The sequence below is a fragment of the Enhydra lutris genome, unplaced genomic scaffold (genome assembly GCF_002288905.1).
Source record: "Enhydra lutris kenyoni isolate GAN:26980312 unplaced genomic scaffold, ASM228890v2 scaffoldscaffold68, whole genome shotgun sequence".
NCBI classification, from domain to species: Eukaryota; Metazoa; Chordata; class Mammalia; order Carnivora; family Mustelidae; genus Enhydra; species Enhydra lutris.
Genome location: NW_019154152.1, coordinates 11250228 through 11260354, shown reverse-complemented (window position 1 = coordinate 11260354; position 10127 = coordinate 11250228).

Sequence of the window (10127 nt, the reverse complement as noted above, 5' to 3'; positions counted from 1 at the left end):
ACTCCTTTGGGGAAATATCAGATTGTATGGTGAGAATATGTTCAGTTTTGTTAAGAAACCATCAAATAGGGACGCCTGGGTGGCTCAGTTGGTTAAGCAGCTGCCTTCGGCTCAGGTCATGATCCTAGTGTCTTGGGATCGAGTCCCGCATCGGGCTCCTTGCTCGGCAGGGAGCCTGCTTCTCCCTCTGTGTCTGCCTGTGCTCACTCTCTCTCCCTCTCTCTCTGACAAATAAATAAAAAATCTTAAAAAAAAAAAAAAAAGAAACCATCAAATAGTCTTTCAAAATTGCTATATCATTTTGCATTTTCACCAGCAATAAATGAGAGTTCTTGCTGCTCCACACCCTCACCAGCATTTGCTGTTGTCAGTGTTCCAGATTCTGGCCATTCTAACAGGTGCATAGTGGTATCTCATTGTTGTTTTAATTTGCATTACCCTGATGATGTATGATGTAGAGCATCTTTGCATGTGTTCATTTGCCGTCTTCATGTCCTCTTTGCTGATGTGTCTGCTAATTAAGGTCTTTGGCTTATTTTTAAATCAGTTTGTTTATTTTCTTACTGTTGAGTTTTAGGAGTTCTTTCTATATTTTAGAAAACAGCCCTTTATGGATATGTCTTTTGCAAATATTTTGTCCCAGTATGTGGCTTGATTTTTCATTCTCGTAATATCTTTTACGGAGCTGAAAGGTGTTATTTTAATTAAGACTAGCTTGTCAGTTCTGTCTTTCATGGATCTTGCTTGGTTTTATATCTTAAAAGTCATCACCAAACCCAAGATCACCTAGATTTTCTTCTACATTATCTTCTAGGAGTTTTATAGTTTTGCATCTGTGATCTATTCAAGTCTGTGATCCACTTTAAGTTACTTTTTTGTGCCTTCACAAAAAGTGTGAAGTGTGCGTAGATTTATCATTTTGTGGGTGATGGCCACTTGTTCCAGCTACATTGGTTGAAAAGACTCTGCTCCATCCTATTGCCACTGCCCCTTTGCTAAATATCAGTCGACTATAGTTTTGCGAGAATATGTGTGAACTCTTTTCTGTTCCATTGATCAATTTGCTTAATCTCTTTTTTTTAAGATTTTTTTTTATTATTTATTTGACAGAGAGAGAGATCACAAGCAGGCAGAGTGGCAGGCAGAGAGGGGAGGGGAAGTAGGCTCCTCACTGAGCAGAGCCCGACATTGGGCTCAATCCCAGGACCCTGAGATCATGACCTGAGCCGACGGCAGAGGCTTAACCCACTGAGCCACCCAGAACCCCCCAATTTGTTTATTCTTTTGCCAATACCACTTTGTCCTGATTACTGTAGCTTTGTGGTAAGTCTTGAAATCAGGTATTATCATTCATCTAACTCAATTTTGTGTTGGTTATTCTGGATCTTTTGCCTCTCCATATAAACTTGAGAACGATTTTGTCAGTATCTACCAAATAACTTTCTGGGGTTTTGATTGGGATGGCATTGGGTCTATAGGTCAAATTTGGAACAACCTGACACCTTGACTATATTGAGGCTTCCTATCCATAAACATGGAATATCTCTCTATTTATTTGGTTCCTTGGTTTCGTTCATCAATTTTGTAGTTATCCTCACATAGATGTTATACATAACATTTTTTAGTTTGTTAGACTTATACACAAGTATTTCATTTTTATGGATGCTATTATAAATGCTCTATATTTTTAATTTCAAATTCCATTTTTTCATTGCTAGTATGTAGGAAGGCAGTTGATTTCCATATATTTGCCTTTTATCCTTCAACCTTGCTATAATCACTTACTAGTGCCAGGAATTTTTTTTTTTTTTTGTCATTTCTTCAGATTTTCTGTATAGACTAACATGTCATCTATGAACAAAGACACTTTTATTTCTTTTTTTTGACACTTTTATTTCTTCCTTCCCAATCTGTATCTTTTATTTCCTTTTCTTGTCCTGATGCATTACTTATAACTTTCAGTACAATATTGAGAAGTGGTGAGAGGAGACATCTTTGCCTTGTACCTGATCTTAGTGGGAAAGCTTTGAGTTTTTCACCATTAAGTATGTTAGCTCTAGGTTTCATGGTAGATAATCTTTATCAAGTTGAGCAGGTTCTCATAAATTTTTCATTTCAGTTTATTGTACTGTGCTATCCCTGATTTCTTTTTTAAAAAAATATTATTCATTTGAGAGAGAGAGAGAGAGAGAGTTGGGGGGAGAGGCGGAGGGAGAAGGAGAGAAAGAATCCTCAAGCAGACTCCCCACTGAGTGCAGAGCCCAACATCCCAGGACCCTGAAATCATGACCTGAGCTGAAATTGAGTCAGATGCTTAACCTACTGAGCCACCCAGGTGCTCCTCTACCCCTGATTTCTATATCATTTTGAAAATAATTTTTATTTCTTTATTGGTATGCTTTATATGGTGAGACATCATTTTCATATTTCCTTGAATTCTTTAGACATAGTTTCTTTTAATTCTTGATGACCCCAAGATCAAGAGTTGTATGCTCTACTGACTGAGCCAGCCAGCTGCCCCTAGTTCTTATTTATAAGAGCTGATTTAAAGTCTTTGTCTAATAAGTTCAACATCTGGGCTTGCTCAGGGGCTAATTTATTGACTGCTATTTTCCCCCGTGTATGGCTCACACTTTCCTGTTTCTTTGCATGTCTCATATTTTTTGTTGAAAACTGGGTAATTTTTAAAAAGATTTTATTTTTAAGTAGTCTCTACACCTATTGTGGGGCTCAAACTCACAACCCCAAGATCAAGAGTTGCATGCCCCGGGGCGCCTGGGTGGCTCAGTGGATTAAAGCCTCTGCCTTCCGCTCAGGTCATGATCCCAGGGTCCTGAGATCGAGCCCCACATCGGGCTCCTTGCTCAGCAGGGAGCCTGCTTCTCTCTCTGCTTCTGCCTGCTGCTCTGCCTGCTTGTGTTCTCTCTCTCTCTCTCTGACCAATAAATAAATAAATAAAAATAAAAAACAAACAAACAAAAATAAATAAATAAATAAATAAAACTTTATTAAAAAAAAAGAGTTGCATGCCCCACTGACTGGAACAGCCAGGTGCCCACAAAACTGGGTATTTTTTTAAAGATTTATTTGTTGTGGTGCCTGAATAGCTCAGTCAGTTAACCGTCTGAATCTTGATTTTGGCTCAGCTCATGATCTCAGGGTCTTGAGGTCAAGCCCTACATTGGGCTCCATGCTCAGCATGGAGTCTGCTTGTCCTTCTCCCTCTGTTTCTCCCCCTGCCCTCTCTCTCTCTCTCTCATAAATAAATAAAATCTTTTAAAAAGAGATTTATTTATTTTTGTTGTTTAGGGAGAGAGAGAGTGGGAGCATGAGCGGGGGAAAGGGTGGAGGGAAAGGGAGAGAGAGAATCCCCAAGCAGACTCCCTGCTGAGCATGGAGCCCAACATGAGGCTCAGTCCCAGGACCCTGCGATCATAACCTGAGCTGAAATCAAGAATTGGATGCTCCACCAACTGAACCACCCAAGTGCCCCCAAAACTGGGTATTTTAAATAATATAATGTGGCAACTCTGGCAATCCGATCTCTCCAACCATGGCTTCTTGCTGCTTATTTGTTGACTTTCATGGACTAATTCTGTCAAGTCTTATTTTCTTTGTCATATGCGGTCACCAAAGTTTCTGTCCGGTTTGCTTCATGGTCTCCTGCTTTTTGCCAAGGGTTCAGGCAAGCCTTCAGTGTTCTGGCAGTTTACTCTGCCTTAACCCTCACTTCCTGCTTGGGCAAGACCTCCAGGTCACCAGAGTTGAGGTATTGGAAACTTCTCAGGTATTTACTAAATGTACTCACAGTTCTGTAAACACATGTGGATTTCTAGAGCCCCAGGTAACATCAGAGATTTTCATAGTCTTCTGTTGACAGTTCATTCCCCCCTCTTCCTTTGAAGTGGTTTAGCCAGCCCCATTTGCCTCAGCTGGTGTTCCTGCCTCAAGCAGCTGGGATGTCAAATAATTTGCTGTAAAGTGTTCAGACAAATAGAGTTTCTCACTATGTGAGCTCTGAATCAGGTCAAATAAAGACTAGCTCTATGCAAGGGACCCTTAAGGGGAGCTTCCAGACAGACCAGAGAGGGAAAGTTCTCTAGAGAGAGGGCTGTTTGGGAGTTACACACCTATGCTGCCCCCTCTAGTGGCCGCTAGGCCACCAGGTTTGCAAAGCTACTGTAGGTGTGAGGCTGCCGCTTTGAGAAGCTGCTGAAGAATTAGAGAGTGGAAGATGGGGGAAAAGCGGGTCCAACACCACCAAACTCACTGTTCCCACTGGCATTTGACCATTTTTCTTGAAAAATTCTCCTTTGAGTGTTGAAAGCTCTGGTTTCCAGACTTCCTTTTTTTTGTTTTGTTTTAAGATTTTATTTATTTATTTGACAGACACAGTGAGAAAGGGAACACAAGCAGGGAGAGTGGGAGAGGGAGAAGCAGGCTTCCCACAGAGCAGGGAGCCCAATGCAGGGCTTGATCCCAGGATCCTGGGATCATGACCTGAGCCGAAGGCAGATGCTTAACGACTGAGCCACCCAGGCGCCCCTGGACTTCTAAATAGTTGATTTTTTACCATTTTTGCCTGTGCTATTGCTTTTATGGAGGAGCAGGTTTTCAGATGTCCTTCCTCCTCCATTCCAGAAGTGCTTCTTCAGACTTCTATTTTAAGAAGTACAAAGCTTTAAATACTATGGTCACTCATAAGAAAAATGATCTTTGAGCCTACAGTCTACCCTTAACGTGAAGAAATAAAAGTTATTTTGGCTTCCTGGGTGTTTTTCCCTTATAGCAGATGTTAGGTCCTTACATAACCTGAATGTGAACTTTCACTTCCTAGTAAGCCTGTTGATCTGGGCTTTTGTGCTGGCTCATGTTATCCTCTTGGGTCAAGATATAACATAAAACAATAGGGTTCCTCTCTTCTAGAGAAATTAAAAATTTTAATGACAGAGTTATTATAAAATATAGTTTTCTTATTAATAACACAACCAAGCCTAAGGTGATTTCCAGACATTTTTTTTCTGTTTCCCTTCTCCCAAGATCAGGCCCTACATTCAGAGTAACAAAACTATTGAGGCATCTTTTTTTTTTAAAGATTTTATTTATTTATTTGACAGAGAGAGATCACAAGTAGGCAGAGAGGCAAGCAGAGAGAGAGAGAGGAGGAAGCAGGCTTCCTGCTGAGCAGAGAGCTGGATGTGGGGCTCTATCCCAGGACCCTGAGATCATGACCTGAGCCGAAGACAGAGGCTTACCCCACTGAGCCACCCAGGTGCCCTATTGAGGCATCTTTTACACCAAAATCATCTTGGCACTTCCCAGGCAGCTGTGAGAATACACAAAAACCTTGCTCTCTCACTGCGTGGCTCTCATAAGTGGAGAAGTAGACTAGCAATGCTAAAAATAACTGGGTATAGTGGGTATGCTCCATGTTTTTAAAAATTAGCATATCGGTGTTAGGAAGAATGCCCTGTTCATGGCATCCATAATGTAGAAAAAGATGTCAAAGCAAAGAGAGGAGCTCATCCTTTCTAGAGGACTTTTTAAAAATGATTTTATTTATTTATTTGTCAGAGAGAGAGGGAGAGAGCATGAATGGGGTGAGGGGCAGAGGGAAAGGGAGAAAGAGGCTCCCACTGAGAAGGGAGCCCCATGCAGGGCTCAATCCCAAGACCCCAAGATCATGACCTTAGTCGACGGCAGATGCTTAACTGAGACCCAGGCGTCCCTCTAGATGACTTTCATACAGGGTAAAGCGTTGTGACTGAAAGTTCCATGGTTACAAACCTTCCCAGATGGGTAAAAGCGTACTCATCTTCACAGGCCATGGCTTGTGTGAGCACTGTTAACAAATATATTTCTAAGATAATTTTATGGCTTAGTATAAAATAGTTTTTTAGGGGCGCCTGGGTGACTCAGTTGGTTAAGTGTCCAACTCTTGATTTTGGCTCAGGTCATGATCTCAGGGTCCTTGAGATGGAGCCCCGAGTCTGGCTCTGTGCTTATCACGAATCTGTTTGAGACTCTGTCTCCCTCTCGCTCTACCCCAATCCCTGTGCTCTCTCTCTCAAAAAAAAAAAAAAAAAATCTTAAAAAAAATAACTTTTTATTATTGACAGTAATTTTGGTGCACATCTTACAAAATAGACTGTAAGGCCTTCATGATTTCTAAATATATCCACTGTCCATATCACCCAGAGCTCAAGGTGATGAGAGAGGACAAATAGAATTACCAAAAATAAGTGGGTTGGGAAGACTAGCTCTCCTTCCCCAGGTTCTAATAATATGTCCTCTTTTTTTTTTTTTTTTAAAGATTTTATTTATTTATTCGAGAGAGAGACAGTGAGAGAGAACATGAGCGAGGAGAAGGTCAGAGGGAGAAGCAGACTCCCCATGGAGCTGGGAGCCCGATGTGGGACTCGATCCCGGGACCCCGGGATCATGACCTGAGCCGAAGGCAGTCGTCCAACCAACTGAGCCACCCAGGCATCCCTAATATGTCCTCTTTAAAGTAACCATCCGGGGCGCCTGGGTGGCTCAGTCAGTTAAGCATCTGCCTTTTGGCTCAGGTCAAGATCCCAGGGTTCCAGTATTGAGCCCAACATCAGGCTGCCTGCTCAGAAGAGTGTCTGCTTCTCTCTCTGCCCCTCTCCCTGCTCATGTTCTCTCCCTCTTTCTGTCTCAAATAAACAAAGTAAAATATTTTTTAAAAATAAAGTATGTTGGGGCTCCTGGGTGGCTCAGTGGCTTAAAGCCTCTGCTTTCGGCTCGGGTCATGATCCTAGGGTCCTGGGATTGAGCCCCACATTGGATTCTCTGCTCAGTGGGGAGCCTGCTTCCGCACACACACACCCCCCACCGCCTGCCTCTCTGACTGCTTGTAATCTCTGTCTGTCAAATAAATAAATAAAATCTTTTAAAAAAAATAAAGTATGTAAATAGAGTAAACATCAACTGAGACCTTATGGAACACAGTAGTCACCAGTCGTCGGGTCTGTGCCCTGTTGCATTACACCTCAGTGACACTCTCTCTTTCACTCTGATATTGGACATTAATAGGTTTCTAGACCATTTGGTCTGGTCAACAAGGAGTTCCTATTCTCTCCTATTTTGCTAAAATCCTGCCATAATTGATAGGAGAACAGACTCATGGATCTGACATCACCACCATAGCTAACCCTTGGGTGATTCAACCTATCAGAGCTCTGAGACTTGAGATTTCCAGAAACATTCCAGCCCTAAAATGAGAGACTTCTATGGCGGGAGATGCTAACCCACAAACAGGTTAATAGGAATAATTTTAAAGGAGTTAGTGAAGTTGATGGAGACATGGTTGTGGTTATTATGAGGGTATTTTTGGTAATGAGCTTCATGATCTTTTTTTGAGTAGTCATATGATGTAGCCCTTTTTCTTTCTCCTGGCTCTGGTTTCTAACCCTCAATTTAGTAAACCATACTTGTTCCAACTGGAATAAACACTCTCTCTAAAAAAATCCTTGGCCAATGGGCCACTCTCCTAAACGTCTCTACAATACATCTGGTATTGTCCGTATAGCACCAAGCACATGCTCCCTCCTTGATTGCTACATTGTTCCAACTAATCTCTCAGAATTTATGATGGGAGAGAGTTTGGTTCAGATGATAGATTTTTATGGAGCCAGATACTGAATTCCTTAGAATATGTCCCCTCATGAACATACTCCACAGAAATTTAGAGTCAATGAGATTCTCCGTGTGCTACCATTGCAAGGAAGAGCATCATACATGTAATCATTCATTCATACTCATTGTACATATCATAAGATTTACCCATTTAAAGTTTACAAATATTTTGCCAAGTGAGGGGTACCTGGGTAGCTCAGTCGGTTTGTGTCTGCCTTCAGCTCAGGTCATGGTCCTCGGGTCCTGGGATCAAGCCCCACATTAGGCTCCCAGCTTAGCAGGGAGCCTGCTTCTCCCGCTCCTGCTCCCCCTGGTTGTGCTGTCTGTCATATAACAAATAAAATCTTTAAAAAATATCTTGCCAGGTGGTACAACCTCACCATAAATGAGCTCAGAACATTTCCATGCCCCCTCATGCCTAATTATAATTAATCTTGGTTCCCCAAGCCAGGCCCAGGCAACCACTAATCTACTCTATCTATATAAATCTGCCTTTCCTGGAATTTTCATAAGAATAGACTTTTACTTAGTATGGTGTTTTTAAGGCTCATCCAGAACATTAGCTTATTTCAGTGTTTGTTACTTTTTCTTGCTGACTAATACTCCACTGTATGGATACAACACATTTTGTCTCTCCATTCCCCAGTTGATTGACATGTCAGGTTATTTCAGATCTTGAGCTGTTCCGAACACTGCGTCTGTGAACATTTACATGCAAGTCTCCATGTGGATATACATTTTCATTTCTCTTGAGTAGATGCTTAGAAGTGGAATTGCTGGGTTGTAAGGCAGTTATACATTTAGCTTTTTCTTGCAACTGCCAGTTTTCCAAAGGGCGGTACCATTTTACATTTCTGTCAGCAGTGTATCAGGGTTCCAATTTCCCAACAGCCTCACCAACATTTGTTATTGCCTACCTTATTTACTAAAGGCATTCTACTGGATGTGAAATGGTTATCTTATTGTGGTTTTAATTTGCATTCTCCTAATGACTAACGGTGTTAAGCATCTTTTCACATTCTTATTAGCCATTTGTGTAACTTCTTTGATTAAATGTCTGTTCATTTCTTTTGCCCACTCTTTGAGTTGTTTTCTTACTTATTGAGTTGTAAGCATTCTTTGTATATTATGGATACAAATCCTTGATCAGGTATGTGTTTTCCAGATATTTCCTCCAGTCTGTAACTTGTGTTTGAATATATTTTTTAAAGATTTTATTTATTTGACAGACAGAGATCACAAGTAGGCAGAGAGGCAGGTGGGGGGGGCAGGGGAAGCAGGCTCCCTGCCAAGCAGAGAGCCCAACGCGGGCCTCGATCCCAGGACCCTGAGATCATGACCCAAGCCGAAGGCAGAGGCCCAACCCACTGAGCCACCCAGGCGCCCGTGTTTGAATTTTCTTAATGGTAAATTTTGAAGTGCACAAGTTTTGAATTTTGATGCCATCCAACTTACCCATTTTTCTCAGTGATAGACTGTTTTTGGCCCAAGAGAACACAGTCCATCTGTATAACAGGTAGGATAATCTAAGAAATCTTTACCTAACACAAGGTCTGGAAGGTATTCTGTTTCCTTCTAGAAATTTTATTGTTTTAGCTGTTATATTGAGGTCCATGATCCTTTTAATTTTCTGTGAGGTGAAGGTCTAAGTTCATCTTTTCGTGTGTGGATAATCAGTTGTCCCAGCACATTGGTTGTACAGACTATTCTTTCCCCCAGTGAATTACCTTTGCCCCCTTTTTCAAAAAATCAATTAACTATAAATATAGGTACTTATTTCTGGACTCAGTTCTGATCCATTAATCTCTATGTCTGTCCTTATACCAGTATTACTGCTGAGGAGATCTTAATATGGAAAATTATTAATACTTTCTGCAAGCTAATGACTCCTCAGAATTTGAGGATGACCAACTCCAGAAAGTGGGACTCAGGCTAGTATTCTCATAAACGGTTCAGAAACAACACAATAGGTCTTTAATTAGGTATTACTTAGGCTTGAGTTGATAGTAATTTTTTTAAGACAAGATTTTATTTATTTATTTGAAAGCGAGAGAGCAGGGGAAGGGGCAGGGGCAGAAGTGGAGGGGGAGGGAGAAGATTTCAAGCAGATGCTGGGCTGAGCCAGGAACCTGATGTGAGGCTCACTCTCATGACCACAGCCAAAATTGAGAGTTGAGCACTCAACCAACTGAGCCACCCAGGCCCAAGGTGATACTAATTTTAAGTATCATTAATTGTAACACATCTGTAAGCAGGTCACATTTGTAAATCGTATCACTAGTTCTGTAGAACATGGAATATACATCAGTCAGCCTTGTTTGCAAGACTACCTGGGACGGTGCCCAGTGGACTGCTCCACTTTTCACCTCTTTCCAGAGGTTCAAAGGGCTGGTTCCCTTTCTTACTTGAATCTACCTGAAAAATTAAATCTGTAACCACAACCATTCCAGAAATATAAACTGACA